At 46.9% G+C, this 25,571-nt stretch overlaps 1 protein-coding gene across 2 annotated transcripts in view; it reads left to right on the top strand.

The window, feature by feature from the left end:
* Positions 1–3,465: 3,465 nt before the first annotated feature.
* Positions 3,466–25,571, top strand: part of CDH11 (cadherin 11) — an 83,934-nt gene continuing 61,828 nt past the window's right edge. Inside the window, exon 1 of one of the 2 annotated variants that reach the window (XM_036390185.2) lies at positions 3,466–3,766. The gene's annotated coding sequence lies outside the window, so the exon portion shown is untranslated. Of the gene's footprint in view, positions 3,767–17,094; positions 17,317–25,571 lie in introns of those variants that run through there. The other variant, XM_036390186.2, reaches the window with a different exon arrangement.

Raw genomic sequence — 25,571 nt, 5'->3', positions numbered from 1 at the left:
GGAAATGCTAACTGCAGGGCTCAGTGTGCTCCCCTGCTGCTCCCCATGCCTTCCTTGGCAGCAGGAGAGCTCAGCCTGGTTTTTGGGGGTGCATCTAACATTTTTTGAAGACAGCTGACAGTTATATTTAGAAAGATTTCCCAGCAGTGAATGTGACACTGAGTTTAGCTTGGTTCAATGTGCCATTCATAGAGGAACCACCAGCCCAGGGCTATGAAGGTGGGGAGTCACATAAGGCAGAAATGGGGAGTGGCAAATCCACTTTTCCCTGTCCCCATGTGTGCTGGGAATATCAAGGTGTGGCCTGGGCAGGCTGTGAACTCACAAACACTGGCAGAAATCCGTAGGGAAGCTCTGCAGCCACTCCAGGCTGCCCTTCCTCCCTGCCCACGCCTCCTTTGTGTGAGCTGCTGTCATTCCCTGTGCAATGCTCTCCTGGAAAGATGGCATGGCATGGTGGTTTGGAGCTGCTGGAATGGGAACTGCAGTGGCTGAAGGGAATTTTCCAAATGTCGCCATTTATCAGCATCATGGGATGATTTCGGTTTGTGCACTTCTTCTTTTTTGCGCCCAACAGAAAAAACAGGTCCTGCCTCTTCTCCTCCAGCTGGCAGATGGCTGTAGGTAGGATTTTAGTGAGGAGGTAGTCTTTGGGATACAGAGAGGCATATCCAGCTAAAGGCCTGTCCCAGTCCGAGGGACTGTTTATTGACATTGACTGGACTTTTTCTACAGACAGCCTGTTAGAGATTCAATTTTAAAATGGTTTAAGATAGGTGAAATTAATTCCACAGTGGTTATTCAGGTAATCAGCCTTGGGACTTAGCCAGAGGTACAAATACACATTCCAGCAGGAGTTTTCCTTCAATTTTGTTTGCAGATAAGGACCATCCATCCATAGATCCTATGGGAAGATGAACAAATGAGAAAAATAATAGTAGAATCTGATTAGTTTATGCTGAGACTTCAATGCAGAAGGAAGGGAAGATACGAGGCTCTCTCCAGATCAGATGTTACTGCACTCATTTGTTAACGTGCGTCCTTGAATGGAATTAATGAAACCTTTCATTATAGATCAATATGCTCTTTGACTAGAGAATATTATGGGTACCTATTGTATATGCTTAATTAGATTGAAATTGCTTTCACATTTCCTTTATATTCAAAAAAATCTGATCTCAGCAGTTTAAAAAAGGGAATTACAGAAGTCATCCCCTCTGCCATGTGCTGGAATCAGCAAGAGAAGGGGAAAAGGGAAAAGCTCCTCTGCCAGCTCTCAGGTCTCAGCTTGGTGTCAGTTATGGAAGAGCTCACTTGTACTGCCATGTACCCATGACAAAACCAAATGGTAATTCTTTACCATCACCAGGAGATTGACTGGTGTCCATTGAAGGCAACATGTTTGGACTGGGTCTATAAAACCAATTTGGGGACATACTTGTATTTTCTGTCCAAAACCAATTTCTTGACAAGACTGTTGTCAAATTAATGCGCACCACCCTCCTTCCTCATCCACATCTCCCTAAAGACATTCTCAAACAATCCTTTGCATGTTTCATTTCTTGATGGCCTTTTATTGCTCCTTGAATTCTCTCTCAACACCCAGTCTTAGAATGTGTTATCTTAGTCCCATAGCCCTATTCCTACAAAAATAAAGCCCTTAGACCTTCAGTACTATTCACTCTGCTGTGCTGTTACCTCCTGCTTTCAGCTCAATCCCTGGGGTCTTTCTGTGTTTGCTCAGGGCTGTCCCAACCGGGGCCCTTGTTTTGCACCCTCTTCAGCCACTCAGGTCCCCAGGCATGGCCCTGGGGCTGTGTCCGTGCTCCAGCCTCATCCTCCATGCTCATGCACACCCAGGCCTGTCCCTGGGCCTTTCTGAGCTCAAATGGCAACTCTCAACCACGCTCTGAAGCACTTTGTGTCCTTAATTCTCCAATCCCTTCTCTGCAGCCAGAAGGCTCTTGCTGTTTGCCCCAGGCTGCCATGGGCTGGGTTGGGGTTATTTAGCCTGGAGAAAAGGAGGCTTCCTCTCCTTAGAGCTCTCTACAATTCCCTGACAGGAGGCCATGGCCACTCAAGTAACAAGAAATGGGACAAGGGAAAATGGCCTCAGGCTGCACCAAGGGAGGTTTAGATTGGCTATTAGAGAAAATTTCTTCACTGAAAGGTTTGTCCAGGGAAGTGGTGACTCAAAAGACTTGCAGACGTGGCACTTGGGGACAGGGTTTAGTGGTAGATTTGGCAGTGCTGGGAGAGCAGTTGGACTTGATGATCTTACAGGGCTTTTCCAACCTAAACAATTTTATGACTTAGTGTTCCACTGTGCTACGTTCAGTGTCCCTCAGCCTCCTAAGGATGCATTGTTTATCAGCTTTCCTCCTTCCAAATTCTTTGTTTGTACAGTGGCAGCTTTTCTGCCAATTTTTTTCCCCCTTTTGCCTGGAGTTATTGGCAGAGCTAATTAACCACAGAATATAAAAGCCTTGTTCTCCATGGCCGGGTGGTGCTGTGCCAGAGCAGAACCACTGCTGCCTTGGGGAACGAAGAGAGGGATGGGCTGCCTGAGGATAGGCAGAATGTCTTCACAAAGAGGTACCAGGTTTATTCCAGCAGTGAATGCAGCTCTTATTCTGGAGGAGCCACGTGTTGCATCCTTCCTTGCCCTGCTCCACAGCCGCATGGGTGGCACGGGCTGTGCTCACAGGCTGGCACGGGTGGGGCACGCTGGATGCTCGTGGATCAGAGGGGATTTGCAGGCTCACCTGTGCCAGTGTGGGCGTGGGGGGAGGGCTGTGAGCTGCCTCTGGGTGTGGATGGGTGCACGGGCTCGGGGTGCTGCTCCCTGCGAGCTCAGCCACACCTGGGAATCACTGTAGGTGAGGAGAACAGGGAGTGGGAGAGGGGCAGCCATGGGGCAGGCCTAGTTGAGAAGGAAAGGGTCCCCCCTCCAGATCCAGGCTTGGCCTCAGCCTCTGGCTGTGAGCTGTAGGAGACCAAGATTTTTCCACATGCAGAAATGCTTGAGGAACTTTTTTTTTGTCTTTTTTTTTTTTTTTGGTCTTTTTTTATTCCTGGACAAATGTCTTCTCCTGACAGGAAACATGACTGGATTGAGTATAAAATGCTGGCGCTGTCCCTGCCCACCCGAGCCCCGTGTCCGCGTCCCCACACGCGGAGCTCCGGCGGCCGGGGGTGGCCCTGGGCAGCGCGCAGAGAGGCGACAGCGAGGGGACGCAGGACAGGGCAGCAGCCGCGGCATGGGTGGGGGTCCCCGGCCCCCCGCAGCCCTGCCCGTGGGTGCCCGCGTGACCGAGAGGGTGCGGAACGGCCCGTGGGGAGGGGACACCCTCGGGGGCAGGGACGGGCTGCCCTGGGCTCCTTCCCCGCTGCTCGGCGCCTCCAGCCCCCGCCGGTCCCCGCGGGCAGCAGCGGAGCGGGGCCCTGCGGGAGGGCAGGGCCGGGGGCTGCGCTCCCCCTGGGCTGGGGGAAGGGACAGGAAAATCGAGACGAAGCAACAGCCTCCAGCTTTTCCCTTCCTCTAATCTTGCTTCACTCCCCTTGCTCCCTCTCCCTCCCTCTCCCCTTTCCCCTCCCTCCCTCTTTCTAATTCCTGCCACTAGCTCGGAGCCTCATTCAGCAGCCGCTGCCGCTGGAGTGTAATAGGCTGAAGATGCTGCCGAGCTCGCTCCGCGGCCACTTGTGAATGGGACTTGCCCGGTGTCCCCGCTCCGCAGGCGGCCGAGGGACGCGGCCAGCCCCGCAGGTGAGCGGGGGAGCGGCGGGGGCAGAGCGGGGAGCGGGGCAGCCCCGCCGGGGAAGGCACCGCGCAGGGAAGGGCAGGGAAGCGGCGGGGCTGAGCGTGTGGACAGCTCGGAAAGGAACGGAACGGAACGGGGGGATGGATGCTCCGGCCCCCCGAAGTTGGCGGCGCCGGGCAGGTGTGCGGAGCCGAGCGGGGCCGGGCGCGGTGCGGGCGCTGCGGCGGCCGCGGGGCCCCGGGGCGCGCTCGGCTCTCCGGAGGGAGAAGGAAAACGCTCTGGCAGACGCTGCTTTATTTCTTTTTTTTTCTTCCCTTCAGTTCTTGCTCGGGGGCGGGGAGGGGGAGGGAGAGCGTTTGGACGTTTTAAAATGTTCCTCCGGAGAAGCAGATGCCGAAAGCCCCGAACTGAAAATTTTTTACTTGCGCCGTAGCTCCCAGGCACGAAATGGATATGCAGGAATTAGGAGTGCATAAAATGAAGGATATTCTAGCCAGAATGAAAAAGGCAAAGACTTTGATTTATACCCTTTCTCTCCTCCCCCCCCCCCCCCCTTTATTTATTTATTGAATTATTTTGCTGGCTTTCAAATGCATTACTATTCACAAGGTACCAAAATGGTATCTGTCTCTAACACGGGCTAGTCCAAAAAGCATTAGACTCCTGGGTGATGCATGCATAAGCACATCCCCAAGGAAGGTAAAATAGATCAGGCTGCGGGTCCCATAAATACCATTAAGTTCAGAATAAAAGTGCTTCCTGTGCAGCCCTTCGGGAGCACATATAGCAGTCTGACATCATGATACAAGTGCCTTCACCTCCTATAGAAGTCCCCCTTTATTGTCTACTTTTTAAATATTCATTTGGTGAGGAGAGAACCAGTATATGCTGGGAGAGCTTCTTTGTACCGCTGCTACAGAGTGGCTGTGTAACACAGTATTTACCTACCCAGATATCTGTGACAAAGGAACCTCTTTAGCAAATGAGGTCACTAATTCAGAAATTGGCCCTTTATGAGGAGAATGCTCACTTCTTTTTCACGTTCCAATTACTAGCAAGTCTCTAGGAAAGACTTTCTTCCTGTTGATTTGTGATGGTGATACGATAAGGTTTTCACAGACTCCGTGCCTCTCTATTAAGAAATTCAATGTTTTGAATTATTTAATAATGGAACTGTTGAATAAGAGAGGCAGTGCGGGCTCAGGGGCAGGGAAGCACGCATTCAGGCGCTGCTGCATGTCCGTCTCCTTCCCCCCCTTGCTCTTCCGTCTGCCTCGGTGTTTCCAAAGTCTGTGTGGTTCTCTAGGTATATACTTTGTTCTCCTTTTCTGCGCTGGCTAAGGAATCCCAATGAATAAATTGCCTTTCAGTGTAGGAGTCCTGCAATAATTAACGTGACATCAGCCTCAGCCAGGTCTGTCCGCCGGGGTTTGGAACACAAATCGATGCTTGTGCTCGGTCCTTGGGCTGGCTTTATAGACGGAGATGTGTGAGTCCATGGCAGGGGAACTGCAGATGTTTGCTCGGGAGCAGCAGATCCCTGGCAGGGCTGCACGGTTCCCGTGGCCAGGAGAGGGGAGGGAGAGCAGGGGAAATGGGGAGCAGGAGGTCTGGTCTGAGCTTCGTGCCTCAGCACACCAGGCGTTCTTGGAGCAGGTTTCTGAGTCTAGAAAAGTCTGTGCTCTAGAAAACAGAAGTTCCTGGCTGCAGTTCAAAAGCAGTTCTCCTGCCTCTTGCAGACGAACAAAATAAAGTTACAGGACTAAGAACAAGATATTCAGTAAAAGAATTGGAAATCCTTTAGGAAAATTTTACCTAAAGGACATCTTTCTTTGGCATGCTCTTGTTCGTAGGCCCTGAAATTGGATTTTTTTTTTTCACCTCAGCCTTGCACATCAGAGAATGAGCATGGACAGACAATGCTATTTATAGGTTTCTCCACATCAGCTTTAACTTTACTACAATTGTAAGTGTTGCCTGTCCAAAGAAATCAGTAGGAACTAGATTACTTCATTAGCAGAAATGCTGCTACAATAGGGCATGCCAGGGGATAAGTCATTGCAATTTATCAGCAGCAGTTTCAGAGGAAAATATGTATAGAAATGGTTGATTGAGAGATAGGGCAGCTAAATTAATTTTTCTTCTGCATAAAAATATGGGGAAAATGCAAAGATTGGAGTGATTTCTGTGATTTATCTGATAAAATGATTTAAAGTGTATAATGTGATTTCAGCTTCAATTAATATGCAATTCTGACAACATCTGACATATTTAATTTAGTGTAAGAAACATATGTGAAGTTCAGAGTTACAGTAGACTGAGACTAGCATTTTTATTTTCTGCAACTGCCCTAACATAACAGCATAACTTGACAAATAAATCTTTGAGTGATGAGAATTCCATAATAGAAGCTATTTGTATCTCAGACATCAAAGAAATTTCAGATAATCTCACACCTAAAATTGGCATATCTTCTTTTTGGTGAACCCCCTAACTGAATATTGAAGCCATTTTGTGAGCTGGATGTTTAGCAAAATATCTTCAGTGTGTGAGAAGCAGACGTCTCATCTGGAATCAATTAATTTGAAACAGTTTAGCAACATACTTCCTGGACTTTGTGTGTGTGTCTGAGTTTTTCTACCAGCATTTTAAGCTAAAATCTCTGTACAATTTCCTATGCCATAACCATTTTAATGTTTTTAATAGCACTTCAGCTTTCATTGTTTCTTTGTTGGGGCCAATCCAAGGTTTGGGGACAGAAATGACATGGTGGCCATTGATTTAAATGGAGATTGGGTCGGGGGCTTTGTCTGGGTGAACTAAGAGGACTTTATGGTCATTTTATGCCATCTGTATCTCTGTACATCAGATACGTTATCTCTTACCCGTCGAGGAGCACTGTGCCCCTCTGCTTTGATACATGCTGGACATCGAGTAAAACCCTTTTATAGTATTTTAGGAGCAAATGTGGCGGCCCCTCTGTGTCGGGTTTTGACGCTGAGGACTCCGACCGTGAGGGGTCCGCGATCCCCGCGCAGGGAGGGCTCGGATCGCTCCGGCCGCTCCGCGGGCGGGCGCCAGGGGGCAGTGCTGCGCCTTCCGAGCCGCTCCGAGCCGGGATGGACCCTCCGCGTGTGCCCGGGGCTGCTCCCGCACCGGGAATGTCCCGCGGGATGCGGGGATGGACCCTCCGCGTGTGCCCGGGGCTGCTCCCGGTTCTGTTCCCGCACCGGGAATGTCCCGCGGGATGCGGGGATGGACCCTCCGCGTGTGCCCGGGGCTGCTCCCGCACCGGGAATGTCCCGCGGGATGTGGGGCTGGACTCTCCGCGTGTTCCCGGTTCTGTTCCCGCACCGGGAATACCCCGCAGGATGCGGGGATGGACCCTCCGCGTGTGCCCGGGGCTGTTCCCGGTTCTGCTCCCGCACCGGGAATGTCCCGCGGGATGTGGGGCCTGGACTCTCCGCGTGTTCCCGGTTCTGTTCCCGGTTCTGTTCCCGCACCGGGAATACCCCGCAGGATGCGGGGCCGGACCCTCCGCGTGTGCCCGGGGCTGCTCCCGGTTCTGTTCCTGGGGCTGCTCCCGGTTCTGTTCCCGGGGCTGTTCCCGGTTCTGTGCCCGGTTCTGTTCCCGCACCGGGAATGTCCCGCGGGATGCGGGGCCGGACCCTCCGTGTGTTCCCGGTTCTGTGCCCGCACCGGGAGCGTCCCGCGGGGTCACGGCCGCGCTCCCCGGGCTTTCACAGCTCTCCAGCCGCTGACCGCCTCAGCTGCGGCCGCGCGGCCCCGTCTTGGCTCTGGCGGAGGAGTTTTGGGATGCTGGAAGTGCGGCTTGTCGGCAGACAAGCTGACTCTACAGCTGGAGGCGGGACGTGGAATAAGAGCGCGGGCCCCTCGCGGGAGGGTTTTTGCTGCTCTCTCGTCCCTTTTCAAAGGCAGGGTCGGTTCATACCATGTCAAGAGTTCAAAGGTGGAAAAAATGGTACAGCAAAACAAGATGTATTTCTTTTAGAGATGTTATCAGGTTTGAGAGATCTTATAAAGAAATCCCTGATAGGAGAAAAAATAATAATAAAAAAAGACATATTAAGCCAAATTGGACTAGTTTTATCAGTTCACATCCAGGTCAGTGGAGCTTACAGCTGAAGGACTGAGAAAAGCAAATTGGTCCAAATTATTTCCATATATCCTGCAGCACCCAGATGTTACTACCCACAGAATCACAGAATGGTTTGGGTTGAAAGGGTCATTAAAGCTCATTTCCTTCTACCCCCTGCCATAGGGAGGGACACCTTACACTGTCCCAGGCTGCTCCAAAACCCATCCATGCTGGATGTTAACCAGCAGGGACATATATGATCATATAGATTTGGAATGGTTGCAGACATGGAAAGAGGCTTATTCCAGCTGCCTTCTTTTGATGCTCTTCTAAACGTCCCCTTTGGGGTGTTCCTACAAACTGGACCTTTGATTTGACTCAGACCAACTACATTGCTTTGTGGAAGAAGGATATACCATAAATAACAGTACAGAACTCTACAAAATCACAGAACATCCACTAGATGCAGCCAGAGAAGTTCATTAATGCACCTAATCCAAGTTCTTGCCTACAACAAAGCCAGGCAGTGCCATGACAGCTGTACAGCTTTCTGTCAGTGGCCTGAGAGAGACTATTAATTAAGAATTATCTTGGAGAAACAACCCTTGGTGAGAGCATCAGTGGCTCCTGCACAGGAGGGCACATTTCCTGTCAGGAGCCCTCTCAGTGCCCATCCTCTGTGCTGCAGGGCCGGGAACAGCCCTTCAGCTGCTCCTTGTGCTCAGGCTGGCCGGGAAACTTCAGCTGCCAGTGCTGCTCAAGGCCCTCCCGGGAACATCCCGCACGGCAGGGACAGCAGCAGCGGGACAGGGACAGCAGCAGGGACAGCAGAGGGGATAGGGACAGGAGCAGGGACAGCAGAGGGGACAGGGACAGGAGCAGCAGGGACAACAGTGGGGACAGCAGCAGGCACAGGGACAGCAGCAGCAGGAACAGCAGCAGGGACAGGGACAGCAGCAGTGGGGACAGCAGCAGGGACAGGGACAGCAGCAGCAGGGATAGGAACAGCAGCAGGGACAGCAGCAGGGACAGGAACAGCAGCAGGGACAGGGACAGCAGCAGTGGGGACAGCAGCAGGGACAGGGACAGCAGCAGCAGGGATAGGAACAGCAGCAGGGACAGCAGCAGGGACAGGAACAGCAGCAGCAGGGACAGCAGCAGGGACAGGAACAGCAGCAGGGACAGGGACAGCAGCAGCAGGGACAGCAGCAGCAGGGACAGCAGCAGGGACAGGGACAGCAGCAGGGACAGGGACAGCAGCAGGGACAGGGACAGCAGCGGCAGGGACAGCAGCAGGGACAGGGACAGCAGCAGCCGGGACAGCAGCAGGGACAGGGACAGCAGCAGTGGGGACAGCAGCAGGGACAGGGACAGCAGCAGCAGGGACAGGGACAGCAGCAGGGACAGCAGCAGGGACAGGGACAGCAGCAGCCGGGACAGCAGCAGGGACAGGGACAGCAGCAGGGACAGGAACAGCAGCAGCAGGGACAGCAGCAGGGATAGGAACAGCAGCAGGGACAGGGACAGCAGCAGGGACAGGGACAGCAGCAGTGGGGACAGCAGCAGGGACAGGGACAGCAGCAGCAGGGACAGCAGCAGGGACAGGGACAGCAGCAGGGACAGCAGCAGGGACAGGGACAGCAGCGGTGCCTCCCTGGCCAGCAGGAATTCAGGCGGGCGTGTGGAGCTCAGCCGTGCCGCTGAGCAGACCCGGGGCATGGTGACATTCGGGCTCCTTCCCTCACGGCTGGGGTGCTGCGGTGCCTCCCAGGCATCCCCGTCCCACCGAGCTCTGCTGGCTCCACCAGCCATAACTGAGCTCCTCGGTTTTGAAGTGCTGGCTTAAGCGAATTCTAAGGAGGTTTTGTGTGTGTGGTTGGTTGTTTTTTCCCTCCAAAGTTTGGCAATGAGTGAGAGCCCTCTCCCTTCTGAATCAGCAAGAGTTCATCAGAATTCTTAATTGGAATGCAATGGCAGGCAGAGTTGGAGTAGTAGAAATCAATGTAAATGGATTAAAAGAAAAGGACCAAGTTACCGAATGTAAAACAGGAGCCATGATTTTCCAGAGTGATTGGTGAACAGTGCAGCAAGAGATTTCCAAATACAATTCATTATTATAATGTTTAATTGTTTAATTGATGTTTAATTGTTCATCCACAGGTAGACTGTAGCCACATTATAGATACACTAATAGAAATTGTGGATCATGGAGCATGATAATGCAGACAAAATGGACAGGACTTTGATATATGAATATCAGCTGTAGGAAATGCCTGTCTTAGACAGTAATTGGTAATTGCAATTAAGGTTTGATTCGATGGTGTTGGTGCAGCCTGACGCTGTTGCCGTGAGCCCTGGGTGATACTGTGAGGACACCAGCCCATGCTGGGGAACATTGAAGAGATGAGCAGGAGGAATTTTATTCAAAAACCCTTGAAAACAGAGTTTTTGTGTTTGGGAGCTGCAGAGCACTGAGCGTTTAACTCCCCTGTCTTTGTATGGTGCACCTGGTGCAGGTTTTTGTGCCCTATGAGCAAGCTCAGCTTGGCTCAGCCTGGCTGGGTCAGGTTTGTCCCTGGATCCTGTCCTCCAAACCCAGAGGAGCAGTAAATGTGCTGTGCCCTCTCACAGCCTGCTCCCTCCCACGTGAGCCCCTAATCACAGTCTGTGCTAGCCTGGGAAGCCAAATCCCATTGAAGGGCTGCTTCTTCTGCCCCACGTTTTAGTGCTCCTCCTTTTACAAGAGATATTCCAAGGGAGAGAGTCACGCTTAAGGTTAAACTGCTGCCATATAAACTCTGGTTCAACATAATTTTGATCCCAGTGAGGTTGCTGATATATACTTTTAAATAAAATCAAACTTCAGAAACACATTAATTGGTCTCAGTGGTTAAGTTAAATAGTTAAATACATGCATACATATCATTCTGCCAAGGCTAAGTCATTAGTTCAGTGGAAAGCAGAAATGATGGCTCTATTGGAATCAGGAGACTAAACCCTATTTCCATTAATGTTAACTGTTTTATTAATACATGCATGTGTCAGCATTAAGTAATAAATTTAAATGGTCTGCCCCTTCTTGATTTAAAGTAATTATCTCACTGATCTTGGCTGCTGAGTGAATAACTCTGTTACTCCTTTCATCTTTTATAAACTAAGGTTTATTGGTTTTTGGTTTTGGTGGGGTTTTTTTGTTTGGTTTGGTAGGCAAACAAAAGAAATAGAGTGTGTGCAAAGTTGGCTGGCATTTGAACCATTTATAGAGGAAAACTTTGATGGAAGCAACAGGTAAAAATTGCAACCTTCATATTGCTCAAGGAAAATGCTATTCAAAAAGTTTATCCCTAATTTTTTGACACAGTTTAATTTGATAAAGAGAGTCCTGAGGCAAATACAGGACTTTGAATGGCATTTGGAAATTAAGAAATGTCTCATTAGAATAGAAAACAGTTGAAGTGTTGGATTCAATCTCACCCTCCTCAGAGCAGTGCTCCCTTCAGAGACCTGACCACACACTGGTGCAGTTAAGGATTTCTCAGCATCACTCAGCTCATGGCAGATCATTCAAGACAAGGTTTTAGTGCATTTCTTGCTTTCAGGGCTCTTCCTGTTCAGGCAGGAATGGCTGTGAGCTGTTTTCCAGGAAGGAGCAATATTTGAGCAGCTGAATGCTGCCAGGTTAATTCAGCACTGATCAAACCCCTCCATTCCATATTGCATGAGCCACAGGGATCAGCAGCTTGGTGGAACTGAGAATCACTGCAACATTTATCCAGTGCACACAGACAACAGACTTTTTTATGATAATGGCTCCTTCCCATTCCCTTTCAGGATATTTTTCTTGCAAATAAAATTCCAGAGATCTTCGATATTTCACATTAGTGAAAAGTCACTGTTCATTCACAGTTTCAAACCCAATTTCTCCAGACGTAAGAGGTTCCAAAATTTTGAAAAGCAGCTGAATAATTTTACTTGGGGCTCTGATTCAAATAGAAAATTTTGTCCAGTGCTGATTGTTGCCTTTTTATTTGTTACTGTTCCAATTATAGCTGGTATAGCTGGGAGAATATGGCTGATTAGTATGCATTTCAGTTCTTTTTAGCACGGTGGCAATTTCCATAGCATTTCTCTTTCTACAGCAAGAAGAAAACAGAGCAGGCAGTGGCATTTGCATGCAAACAATTTGTCATTTACATACAAAAGGGCTGATTAGGTAGCAATACAAGTGGCCGTAGGTCAGACAGCCTATAGGTCATAATTGCTTTTTCTGTCCTTAAAATTATGAATTTTGTAATATTTATATGAAAAAATTATAGTCATAAATTCATTATGTTCATGTTTCAAGTACTGAGTTACAAATCCTCTTGGAGATCTCTAGTTTTCTGTGGTGCTTTGGCTACAGCCCTGTAAGTGACTCTGGTTTTAGCTGATCCCTTACTCCGTGCTTCCCAACCCAGTGCTGCAGGTCACAGCCACTGCCCGGGACAAACAAAGCTGATTTGGAGCGTTCACAGCTAACTGGGGCACCTGCATGCCCTGGCTCACAAGGAACCACTCACAGCAGCTGAGGCTGATGTCTCTGTGCCCTTGGAGTCCTGCCTGTGCTCCTGGCCTTGGCTTGGGGTCTCTCAGGTTCCTGCACCTTCAGCTGGAGTTCACTCACCTTGCTGAGGTGTGGATGAGATTCCTTGCCCCTCCGTTTGTCAGATTCTGCTCTCCCTGTGCAGCTCCAAATCTAATATTCAGTGAACATTTCACCCCCGGGCTTTCCCACTTTGCAATGCAAACTTTGCCCTGCTGTAACCTCACCTTTAGCAGGTACAGCAGCCTCTTCTGACCTTTCTTTTTTAATTTTCATATTTCTCCTTGACTCAGCCAGCTCCATTTGTGTTCAAAAGTGGAGACATTCTTCTCAGCTTCCTTGGGTCAGGCTTATCCAACATTTGCCCTCTCCTCTGACTCTTCCTACTCCCTGAATTGAGCAAGGTTTCCACGTCCAGCCTTCAGGGCAATCACACTCCTCACTACGAGCTTGGAGCTGATGTCCAGTGACCTTCTGCTGACATTATTTCACTTTTTGGATCCAACAGCAAAAGCTCATTTGTCTGTGTATTTTTATCAGTAGATATCAAAGTGCTGGGAGCAGCTAAAATTTAGTCTTGGTGCATTCAATGACTTCAATAATTATTTACTTCATGACTAAGAAAACCCCACATTGAAATGAGGCAAGAGTGTGATCTGAGAAATACCTGAGCACTCTCCTGAGAGAGGAAGTGGGAACCAGCCCTGCTGCCTCACCAAAGAAGTGCAATATGCAGCTGTCACATGGAACTAGGACATGATGAACTCCTTGGAAAAGGTAGCACAAGGATTCACTCCAGGCTGCAGTGATGTGCTGTCATTGTGGAGCATCACAAATTACCAAGTGGCTGCTGGCTTGGGCTTTAAAGAAGCAGTCAAAACACATGAGGAAAATCAAAAGGCAAAAGTAAAATTGCTGATTTTTTTCCCTCATGGCATGGACTTGACATTGAGTTCCACCTTATTGTGCCCTTCAGTATGGATTTGTACTTTTGGAAGGCACTGGGAATATCCACCTTGGTTAATACATGCTCAGAATTTTGTTATAGTGGTTAGCAGCCTTTTAACAATATTTTTATGAGTGGGCGAGTTTAAGCTGTTTATCTGATGTCTGCACCTCCTGGTTAAATTCAGATTGGTGAACCTGATCTAAAGCAGAGAAGTGCTGCTGGAGTCCATGGGGTTATTCAGTGACCCTGGGATTACTGAGCAGCACCCTTGATGTGGCATTTCAGGGAGTTTTGGTGGTTATGCTGAGTTTGTTTGAGTTTAGCTGGAGTTGTGCATCCCGGGGCTCAGCCAGGTCTTGGAATGTGTTAGGAATGCACTCAATGCTCCATCAAATGGATGAAATTGCACTAATACATGTTTAATTATCCAATCAAGTTGAAATTAGTTGGGCTGAAATAACCAATTCTGCAGAGGAAGTGCCAGCTCTCAGATCTACCAAGATTTGCAGTTGCTCGTTGTCCTGACCTTGGCTTTTTCAGGATGAGCTGCAAGTCAGGGAGGGTGCATTTCTGCCTTCCAGGCATCCTGAGGGCTCCTACCAGACTGTGCAGTGTCCCCCATCACTGAGGGACTGGGTGCAATTCTGTATTTTGATCACAGAGCTGTGAAATCCTGCTTGTAACTATCCCCACAAGCAGTCTGGGGAACAGCTCAGCCTTTAAGGTATTTCCCTTCAGAAATGAGCAACCAGCAAGTCATTTCTTGGAAGTTGTACATTACAGGAGAGCTACCAAAACTCAGGACTTTTAATTTCTATTTGTTTTTTTCTGCCCAAAATTTACAGAAGGTCATTGATACTTTATTAAGAAAATAATGTAAATTAAATTAGTCATGTCTACAAAAGACTTTTCCATTGGTATTTAGTCATTTTGCCTACTGGAGGAGAGAAGGAGAATGTTTTTGCCTAGAGGCATCTCCCATCTGGAAATCACATCCATTTTTACTAGAAATGAAATAATTCAAAATAAACCGGAGTAAAGCTTGTGTTTTAACTGTTTCCACGTTCTTTAAAAAATACTATATTTAACCTGTAATTGCCTTGGGCATTTTATTACTCTGAGCTAATGAATGCTAATTGCTTGTTGAATTGGAGATCAGCAGCTCCTCCTTTAATGCTTTTCACTGGTGTTACCAGGAGTGTTGGCTCAAACAGGAAGGTTTCCCATTTCTCATGTTAGTTCTATGTACAGCTCCTTTGGCTTTATGGAAAATGCATAAAATTGTGTGTACATTGACTCCTTTTCTCATTCTTACTAGTTCATTATACACATTTCCCCTCCAGGCTTTACAGGAGGCCCCAAGTTTTATTTTCCAATAAATCAGAAACATCCCAACTTTTTAAGAACTTATCAAGCATCCTAAAGTAAATACATGAATTTCCATCTACATCCTCATGCCCCAAAATAATTTGCCTGTTATCTAGGGAAAGGCAGGCATGCTCGTTATGCTTTTTGCAGGCTGTATCCTGTGAATTGAGATGTCACTCTGCATGACAGGGATCCTTTCCCCAGCTGTGCTGTGAAGGACAGATGCCTTTCTGCCGTGAAAGACCAGAAAAGTCCTGTTGCAGAACTGTTTTTGTCACATCTCAGTAGTCTGGTGAGGTCATTTCCATCATCCATGCAACTGCTGCTAAAATTAGGGATGTATCCATGGCTGTTTTGTTGGAGCTGTGTAGGAAACTGAGTGAGAGATTTCTATATATTAATTATGCCTTCTAATTATGTCCTTTTAGTAACCTCCTCATGTCCCAAAAGAATCTTAGAATGAATGAAGGGGAGCCTAACTCCTCATTTATGTGGAGGAATTCTCTCAGTAATCATATTCAGAATGGCAATCAGCTGAGAACACAGTGTCTGCATTGACTAGTTTCTGCTTTTCTGCAGGCAGTCACTACATGCAGTGACAAGGGCTATGACTTGGTCATGGCACAGATTAATTCATCCAGGTGCCTGTATTTGAGGAGCGGGAAGGCTTAGATCTACTTGATTTTCCTGTTTGAGGAGTGTTCTTTCACCTGACTAGAGGAGTCTGTGCCCACTCCCATTTCTTTTGGGGGAATTGTTGAGAAGCATGGATGTGATGAAATCTCTTGTATAACCAAGGCAAACCCCTTTGCTTCTCAGCAGCATTTTTATGTCTCAGTGCCATTCCATCCAAAGAGCAGCTCCCAAAAAATGCTTTTAACACAGGTTGACTTGACTGGGAAATAATTCCAGCTTGTTTAAAGATGAGCATCCCATCCAGTCTGGTACAGGGATCCTCCTGGACCTGCCATGCCTCCTGTGCTCCTTCTGGAGCAGCATTGCCAAATGATGCTGTGGGGCTCACTTGGCAGTGCCAGAACACTGCTGCAGTCAGCTGCTGGTGCCAAAGGGGTTAAACCCCGTGTGGGCCAGTTATCCGTGTGGAGCTGCAAACAGCCTCCATCGACATCAAAAAGGGACTGAGCGACTCCTTGATCAAAGCTCAGGTAATTGAATTATTTGCCTTCATGAATCAAGGGGTCCTTGAACAAGCTCGGGATGCTGGATATTAGAATATGGGAAATTTATTGTTGCACTCCTTCTAATGTTCCAACATCAAAGAGAGCCTGTTCCTATAAACAAAGCAGTGGGAAGTCAAAGAATTCAAGTAAAAGCTAATGTGGAGAGACTCAGTTTTCTAATGTCTTTGTAAGCTGGAAATTAAGATGATTCCTGTGGGGTGAGATATTTACCGCTGTGATTCTTTGTGTCTGTTTTATGTAAGGAAACATCTGTCCCGCGCAGAAGTGCTCAGCTCCCGCTCCTGCACAGCCGCTTGGTTGCCGTTGTTGTCCCCGTTCCTCAGTTTTGGGCGATGTTTCGCAGTTTGGGTTGTGAGTCTCTGTGTGCCGATCTCTGAGTGGCTCTCTGACCACGTCACGCTTTGAGATTCTAATTAGCACATCGCAATTAGCGCGGGCAGCCGCGTGCGGGGGCGGCGGCTCCCGCGGCATGCCGGCCAAGAGCGGGATAAATGCCGGGATAAATTCCGGGATAAATGCCGGGATAAATTCCGGGAGGGAGCGGAGCTGGCCCGGGGCTCCCGGAGCCGCTCCCGGCGGCAGCGATCGCTCCCAGTCGGTGAGGCCGGAATGGGCCGGCATTTCTGAGCCCCAGATCGCTCCCAGTCGGTGAGGCCGGAATGGGCCGGCATTTCTGAGCCCCAGATCGCTCCCAGTCGATGAGGCCGGAATGGGCCGGCATTTCTGAGCCCCAGATCGCTCCCAGTCGGTGAGGCCGGAATGGGCCGGCATTTCTGAACCCCAGATCGCTCCCAGTCGGTGAGGCCGGAATGGGCCGGCATTTCTGAACCCCAGATCGCTCCCAGTCGGTGAGGCCGGAATGGGCCGGCATTTCTGAACCCCAGATCGCTCCCAGTCGGTGAGGCCGGAATGGGCCGGCATTTCTGAACCCCAGATCGCTCCCAGTCGGTGAGGCCGGAATGGGCCGGCATTTCTGAACCCCAGATCGCTCCCAGTCGGTGAGGCCGGAGTGGGCCGGCATTTCTGAACCCCAGATTGCTCCCAGTCGGTGAGGCCGGAATGGGCCGGCATTTCTGAGCCCCAGATCGCTCCCAGTCGGTGAGGCCGGAGTGGGCCGGCATTTCTGAACCCCCGCCGAGCAGAGGAGCGTGTGCTGCCCCCAGAATGGATCCTCCGCCCGCAAAACTAAATGTCGCTTTATTTCTGGGAGAGATGAACTCCTTTGTATCTTTCCCTTCTCTTTTCATTTTAACGCTCTCTTTTCTCGCTCTGCCGCGTTTTCTTTCGCAGCTGGGGCCTGACCCCTGTTGTTTCCTTGTTCACGGAGCAAACATAGAATACTAGAATTTCCTCTGGTAAGTGCCAGCCTCGGTGTGTGTGTTGTGTGTTTATGTGCTACGTCATTTCTGCATAGAGGCTCTCTCCTTGCCTGTGCTGCCCTGGTTTTGGATGCGCTTTTGGATGCGTTTTATTCACAACCTGCACCAGTCCTGTGTGTGAAGCTGCTGCTGAAGGCAGCGAGATGTCTCTGTGCTTCCTCATGGCTCAGCAGGAGCCAAAATAAATTAGTGGGAGACAAATCAGCAGAGAGAGGAAAATTGCAGTCACTACGTGCAGTGACAAATGTTTCTGAGAATGATATAAAAGTAGTCTAAATAGAAAATAAAACAGTGGTTCATTCCACCTGCTCGTATTTACCTGTGTGATAAGAGCTGCAAATTTCTAATGATGCAGATCGTTTTGCAAATGAAATTTTTTTCTTTAAAAATGCGATGGAAATATTTTAGAGGAAGGGCTGCAAAATGCAAAGTATGATTAATAAGCTGTTTAATTATTTTATTCAACACAGTAAATAATTAAGATAGCAATGCAGTATTCTGCAGCTCGCTGGTGAGGAGCTCTGCAGAGAATTTTGTATAAAATGGTGAGAGGGTGCTTGGAGAGATGTTCCTCTGCTTGGTGTAAAGGTGCAACCTTCACCTATTGATTAACTGTAGAACAGCTCTATCTAACAGCTCTGTGCATATCAGTTCCCTGCAGATCACAGAATTTAATCAACTGAGCTCCATTCTAGTGACATTCCAAATTCCTACAACAGAACACAGGCAACTGTTATTGGAAGAATGTTTCGGTTGAAACTTTTAAAACCGTTGGGTCCCATTTTTCAGTTTCTTTAATTTGGACAGGGAACTTTTAAGCCTGAAAGACTTAATTTTAATTTCCATGAACTAAACATGGTCAGTTTATTACCAGGTGAAAATCCTATTCCTTATTTTCTGAGAAGTCAGCCATAGAAAGGCGGTTGTTTTACTCAAGGGGAAGTTGTTTGGTTAGGATTTCCAGTAGCATCCAAGACAGCCAGGCAGGATTGCCATAAAGTTTTCCAGGCCAGGTTGGATGGGATTTGGAGCAACCGGATCTTGTGGAAGGTGTCCCTGCTTGTGGCAGGGGGTGATTTTTAGGATCCTTTCCACCCCAAACCATTCCATGATCCTGTTTGAGAACACTCACCCTCCTGGGTGTCTGTCACAGAGTTCCTGTGACTCCTGGTGCCAGCAGCGGTTTCTGGCAGCCCTAGTGTGTGCCCCAGGGCTCAGAGGCTCCGTGGGCAGTGGATGATGCAGTGGCAGAGCTCATGGTCATGCCACTACCAGAGGAGGAGGAATTGATTAGCAATAACACACTTCATTAACACTGCACTTTCTCAATCATTGTAATTGTGGCTCTTCCCCTAAAACATCAAGTGGATCAGGTTTTGTTTCAACCAAATCAATCTAATGTGTTAGAATTTACATAATTTCCTCTCATTTCGTTTATGGAGCAGCAGGAATTTTAATTTGCATTGTCTGTATAGTCTATAATCAAAGTGTTAAGAGCACAAGGTTTATTCATTATGTATGGCATGTGGTGACAAATTTGCATAATGGGCCACATCTTGCTGAAATGTTCCTTCTTTCCCCACGCCCACCTTGGCAATTTTGCCTATAAGTGATTTTCTATAAACCTGGTAATTCAATTACACAAGACTTTGAGTCCCTTGGAATATTTAGTGGGGATAAGTATCCCTATAAAAATTAAAAAGTGGATAAGATATCATACTGAAAGATGAGAAGGGCTAAGAGAAATCCTTGAAAACTGGGCTGTGTTTCCTGATTTAGGGAGAAAGCTGATTTAAGCCCATTGTTGCTGTAGAGTGAAGGTGAATATTCAGAGGATGAATAGAAAGGTGCCTTTACGTTTGTTTCATGGCAACTCCTACACAGACTCCTTCCCCTGAAAATTTCAGGTCTAAGTTAGGGACTAAAAAGCTATTAAGGTGCTGCAAATGAAAACCTCCATCATAGACTTTTGTCTGCCAAGGCCAACATTTGCTTTATGAAAATGAAGTGCTTAGCACAATTTAATTTTTTTAATAGAAGATTATTATATTTTAGTACATAGAGAAAAAAATGTAGGAGCTAAAAATATTATATAAATGAGGAATGTAATGCATCATTTGGTTTGGATACCCAGGCCCTTCATGGAGCATCTCAGAGCATAAGAATTCTCATTTAGATCTTCAATTGGTGAGTTTTGGATGTGGAACAGTTTCATTCTCCCTTTTGCTGCCTGAGGATAGTCAGACTAAAATGTAGGAATTTACGTTTATTTCTATTTTATCCAGCTATCTCACAATCCAACAGTATAAACAGTATCTTCTATGTGCTAACATGAACAGAAATTCAGGTAGTACAAGATTTATCTACCTTTGATCAAAGCAAAGCTCCTGACAGAAATGCAGAACATCTTTAGATGCTGACAGCCATGCTCTTTGTAAGAGTACATGGACAGGTGTTTCAGTTCTTTTAGGAAACATTCATACAGATAATTTTGTTAAACACATCCTTAAATCCCTCATCTGAGGTGAAGAGTTTAAAACTCCCAAAGTGCATTGTATTATTTTAGCTAAGAAAAGGGGCTGTGGGTGTCGTTCATGCATGGTGACTTGTGTTTGCAAGTTATGTAAGGAGAGGAGCAGACACAAATCTGACATTTGAATCATGAATCTTTCAATCTCTGCTTGAAACTGCAGTGAAACTTTGACAAGGCTGTTGGCACCCAAAGTCTGCCAAAAGGCTTTTAAACAGAGTTCTGTCGCTGTGGATGCAACAACTGCAGACAGGAAAAGGAGAGGGAGCACTCTGAGTTCACACTACCAAAGTTTTAAGAATAATGCCTAGAGAGAGGCTGCTCAGTTGGTTAAGAGAGGGGCAAAAGACAAATGTAAAGCCACTTCGCCTTTGAGAGGGAGAAAATCCCAGGAAAGGGGAGGCTCATTTTGCACTGGGCTCACCACTAAAAGGTCCTGTTAAGGTGATTAAGCTGTAACACTCTCAAGCCCTAACAGTGGTCACTTTTTTCTCCAGCTTTTCACAGAAGTTGCTGTATGTGCTGTACAGTCTTTGAAAATGCCATCTCTTCTCTCCAGCTCCTCTGGCAAGACCTCTCTTGCCTACTTTCCATCTTTTTACTTGCTTACTTATTTTCCTACCATTTTTCCATGTCCTTTAAACGCTGTTGAAAAATCTGAGAGGATCTCCCAAGGTTTACAGAGAGAGATGCATAGAAAGGGCAAGTCAGTCTTGGGTGTCTCTTTGCCCAGCCTGTTCTCAGAGATAACCCATGGGTGCTCAGGATTCACTTCTTAGAGTGCTCCTGGATGAGCTTCAGAGGTGGGGGTGAGGGAATGTGTACAGTTTTTATAATTGTGTCCCCCACCCCCCTCATACCCATTGTGGGCAGCTGCAGGCACCCCAGGCTGATCCTGGGAGCCTTGCAGAATATTCTTGTCAAATTGAAATCTCTCTTGGACCACACCAGGTTCTGGAATCTGCTCAAGCATCAGCACATCTTGCTGGTGATTAAGCACCAGCTGAAAAATCACCCAAAAATGAGAATATCCCCAGAGCTCCTGCTGGCCACCAGCAGGGAGCCAGCCGGTCCAGCTGAGAATTGCTGTTCCCAAAAGGCCAAAGAAAACCAGGGAAAAGTTGGAATATAGGAAGGGGCATATATTAGGGGCAATACCAGTTCATCCCATCCAAGGATATGCCCTCTCTGCATGGCTGCATGGAGCTGCAGCTGGAGGCTGGGGGAGCCAGGAGCAGCTCTGCATTTGGATTAAGACAGGGATTTAAACCTGGGGGAGCCAGGAGCAGCTCTGCATTTGGATTAAGACAGGGATTTAAACCTGGGGGAGCCAGGAGCAGCCCTGTATTTGTACTAAGACAGGGAATTAAACCTGCCAGGTCAGCTTGGGTAATCTCAGTCTGCAGCAGCACCTCTGAACTGGCTCTGTCCTCTTTCTAGGGGAATCAGAGCTGCTGAAATCTGAACAGTGCACTCAGCCTGCTACTGCCATGAGAATAAAATGCAATAGTCAGGACAATATATCTTAACCCAGCTCAGCAGCTCCTGGCTGCTGCAGGTGCTATCGCTCCCAGCCTGCTCCCTGCAATTTCAGATACAGTTTTTCTTGTCCGTGGCTTCAGCAGCTGTCATGTAGATCAGGCTCCAGCCCAAATCTCTGTCTGTGGTACTCTTAGTGAATAAGAAAAATGTGTTTTACAACTCAGTGTGAGAGATGAAAGCCAAATCAGATAAAGTTAAAATGCTTTACAAGTTTAGCAAGTTGTCTCTTGAAATGGCTACAGAACTTGGGCAGCCACTAAAACAAAATGTACATGAATCATTTGAAATAGCAGCTATTTATTGTAAATGCTGTTATGTACAATTAAACAGACCACTTTTATTTTTGTAGAAGGCTATAGCTAATCCAATCAGAGAAGTGCCTAGATTAGGGTAATTAAAACACAACTGTGCCTCCTTTCTAACCCGGGCATAGTTTGGCACCCAGGCAGGAGAACGAGGGGATGCCTCACCTTTGACTCTGATGTTGTGCTTTGGACAAGACCTAGGCAGGCTTGGGTCACTCAATGGGGTTGTTTTCAATTTGTACTCTTCTTCTTTTGGAACATGGAATGGGATTTTTTTTAATGGTATCATCCAGGGCTTTTACATTACAAATATGTTCCTCTTCCAGAATCTGTCCTTGATTTCTCAAGCTCTATTTTTATGGCACTTCAGGTTTTCCATCTTCTAGTGCACATCTAGAGCTTCCTATACTCAAACCTGTCTGCTGCTTACCTGTGATGGTGTTTCAGGAGCTGCACCTTTTCCATGTCCTTCTTTGTCTGCCTGAGTCGAAGTCTAGAAATTCCTCGTGTTCCTTTTTATTCAGTAGTGCATAGAGGCAATTTCTTTGATAATTTACATGATAACATAGAAGTGAAAGTAGAACCCCCTTGTCTTAAGTGCCATTATTTTTAGGGTACTTTGAAACTCTTAAAAATATTGGAATTGATAGCTTTCAAAGGAAATAGATCTGGTGCAAGTAGAAAAATATTCCACTAATGGTTCTTTCTCTCCTTGATGCTGTTTCAATCCAGGGACTATACCAAAAAAAAAACAACCAAAAAAAAACCAAAAAAAAAAACCCAGTGGGCTTAGACCTATTAAAACCTATTTAATAGGTTTTTGGAAACTTAGTTTTAAATCAGGGAAAGATCAGCAATATGACACTACCAGCTCGAGAGGAAAAATGAGATGTCTTGTACCTGAAATAAGTGCTACAAGTCTTTGTGAGGCAATGGCTGTATTTTTCCCCTGCCTGATTAGATTTTATAAATATCCTGCCTTGTTCAGGTGTGTTCTCATCTGCCCATCAGCAGTGCAGGGCTGTGCTCCCCTCGCAGCTGACAGGCAGCCAGCAGCTGTTAATGACAGCTCTGGGATTTTTGGCACCTTTTTTACACCGCTCTGACTCCGTGCTCACAGGGTAATTATCTCTCGGCTCAGCCCTGTGGCACTGAGCACAGCGTGTGCATCACTGCTCCTTCCAGAAATTTCCCAAGAATTTCTTGTGATTTGAGGTGAAAAGGACCCTTCACTTCATATATGATTCATGCAGGGGCATTACCAATACCAATTCCTTGTTTCTCTTTTCTGAAATACTTTCAGTGAATTTTGGGCAGGTTGCAGCATTGGGATGGGGATGATAAGCAACTTTGTATATTCTCGGATATCAAAGGAATCCCAGCACATACTTGTGTGGAAGGCATCCGAACTTTTGAGGATGGTTAGTAGGGTTAAATGCAGGTAAAGACAGAGATCATGGAGGTGTTGCACCTAGAGCCTTTGTTTCATGTAAAGTTTGACCCTGCAGGAAGCTCTTTATGGGCTCCATCCTAAGAGCTTAAATGTAAAATAGACTGAGCAGTGCCAGAGGCAAGAAGAACATGGATCCTCTTTGCTCCATATGCCCTTTCTCAGATGAAAGACAGATATAAAATTCATTCTTCTTTATAAATTTTCACCCCAATGTTGCTTCATCTCCCACCTTTTCAGTGCCTGGATCTTTTATCCCATGTCTCTACTGCCCATTTTTCAATATCCTCACACCATGGATTCCCTTTTCACATTCTTGATTTCCTTCAGCTCCATGAGATTCTTCCTGCTGACCTGGCTCAGGTCTGAGGGTTCACAGTGCCACATACAGTGGATTCCCAACCTCAGTTCAGGGTTTCCAGGACACTTAATAGAGGGATCCACAGGGATCCTCCTTTTGTGGTTGGGTTTGCATCCTTCCTTCCTTCCTTCCTTCCTTCCTTCCTTCCTTCCTTCCTTCCTTCCTTCCTTCCTTCCTTCCTTCCTTCCTTCCTTCCTTCCTTCCTTCCTTCCTTCCTTCCTTCCTTCCTTCCTTCCTTCCTTCCTTCCTTCCTTCCTTCCTTCCTTCCTTCCTTCCTTCCTTCCTTCCTTCCTTCCTTCCTTCCTTCCTTCCTCCCTTCCTCCCTTCCTCCCTTCCTCCCTTCCTCCCTTCCTCCCTTCCTCCCTTCCTCCCTTCCTCCCTTCCTCCCTTCCTCCCTTCCTCACTTCCTTCCTCACTTCCGCCACTTCCTTCCGCCACTCCTTCCGCCACTTCCTCCCTCCCTCCCACCCCTTCCTTCCCTTTTCTTCTTCCCTTCCTTCCTTTCTTTCTTCCTTGCTCTCTCTCTCTCTCCCTTCTGTAATTCTAATTATTTCAAGCACGATTACATACTTAAACATTTTGAGAGTAGTAAATGTTGTGCAAAACACTAAACCAGCCAGTTTAAATCCTCAGAACCAAACAGCGTCAGCGGCTTTTGAAGAGGCCGTGGTTTGCCCAAGGCAGTGAGTGAGGAGTGTTGGATTTCTCCTGCCACAGCCCTCAGGTGGCACCAGCCCAAGCGCTCCTCAGAGGAGTTTCTCCTGAGGAATGATCAAAATGAAGCTGTCACAGCCCCCCAGCTCAGCTGCACAAGATTTCATTGCCTGAACCTGCACTGACCCCTCCAAACCAGGTTATTCCTGAGCCCCACCCCAAACAACATCCTGAATCAGTTGCTCCTTGTAAAGTCTCTTGGAGGAAACACCACTGGAATGGGGGCCTTTGAGTGAAGGAACACCAAAACTTTTCTTAAAAGATTCTGATAAATTAAAATAAAGAGTGGAATTCGTTTTTTATAATCATCCTGTTCAGATTTATTTGCCATCTTTTGGATCAGAGAAGGCAAATTCTATTTACAGTGTTTTTTCTGTATAAAATATCCGTTGTACTCTTTCAAGTTAAATATTGCATGTTTGTTCAATTCCCACAGAGGCTGGGAAAACCAAGGCATGTATATTGGACCTCTAGTGAAATCCATAGTCTTGTCTTTACAGTTTAAGAATAAATTTTGTAAAAATTCCTCAAAGTGTGTCAGTTCACAAGATGTTCCCTTTATTTCATTTGTTCTTTTCCTACTACTTCAATATGACTATTTCAGATCTGATTACTTGTTTCTTCATTTTAAATAGAGGAAATGGAACAATTTTATTCCTGTAGTAAAATGTTCCTTGAGGATGTTTGAGAGTACCACAGAATGAGACAAAATTCAGATAAAACTCTGCAATAATATCTCAAGGAACCATTAAGATTTTCAAAAGAAAGAACATTAAATTAATACAGGATAGTAATTTCTTTCAAGTATTTTCTTCAGATACTAAGGTATAGAATTGCAATATTTATTTTTCTTATTCTTGAACTGTTATTATTTTCTCCAGGTTCTTTTAGGATAATGTTGTCAGGTATCTATTTTGCTCATAAATCCAATAGTTGCATCCTTAATGCAGAAAAGAAAGGACATTTACTACCTTGAAGTGATGGTTTCTCAGATGCTAAAACAGGCAAAAATCATAAAGCGACAGACTTGCTGTAATTTTAGCTACTTATTTCCTGGAAGAAAAAAAAACTTGAATTTTTAATTCAGAAGAAAATTAATTCCATCCCTTAGTATTCTTAGTAAATGACTCATGTAACAGTTTTCAGGCACCAGCAAATCTGTCTTCGGGTAAGACACAAGATTGAACTTCAGAGGAACTGCTGACACCCACATGGTGTCAGTTGGACTCAGTTGACACTACTTGCCAAATTTATTTCTTTGTCTGCCTCTTGTTTCTCTGTAGGAGAATACGTGGATATCTTGGAAGGCGCACGGAGCATGGAAATGTG

Source organism: Molothrus ater, chromosome 12 (assembly GCF_012460135.2).
Source record: "Molothrus ater isolate BHLD 08-10-18 breed brown headed cowbird chromosome 12, BPBGC_Mater_1.1, whole genome shotgun sequence".
NCBI lineage: Eukaryota > Metazoa > Chordata > Aves > Passeriformes > Icteridae > Molothrus > Molothrus ater.
Note: the sequence above shows the minus strand (reverse complement) of the source record. Positions and strands in the feature narration are given on the sequence as shown.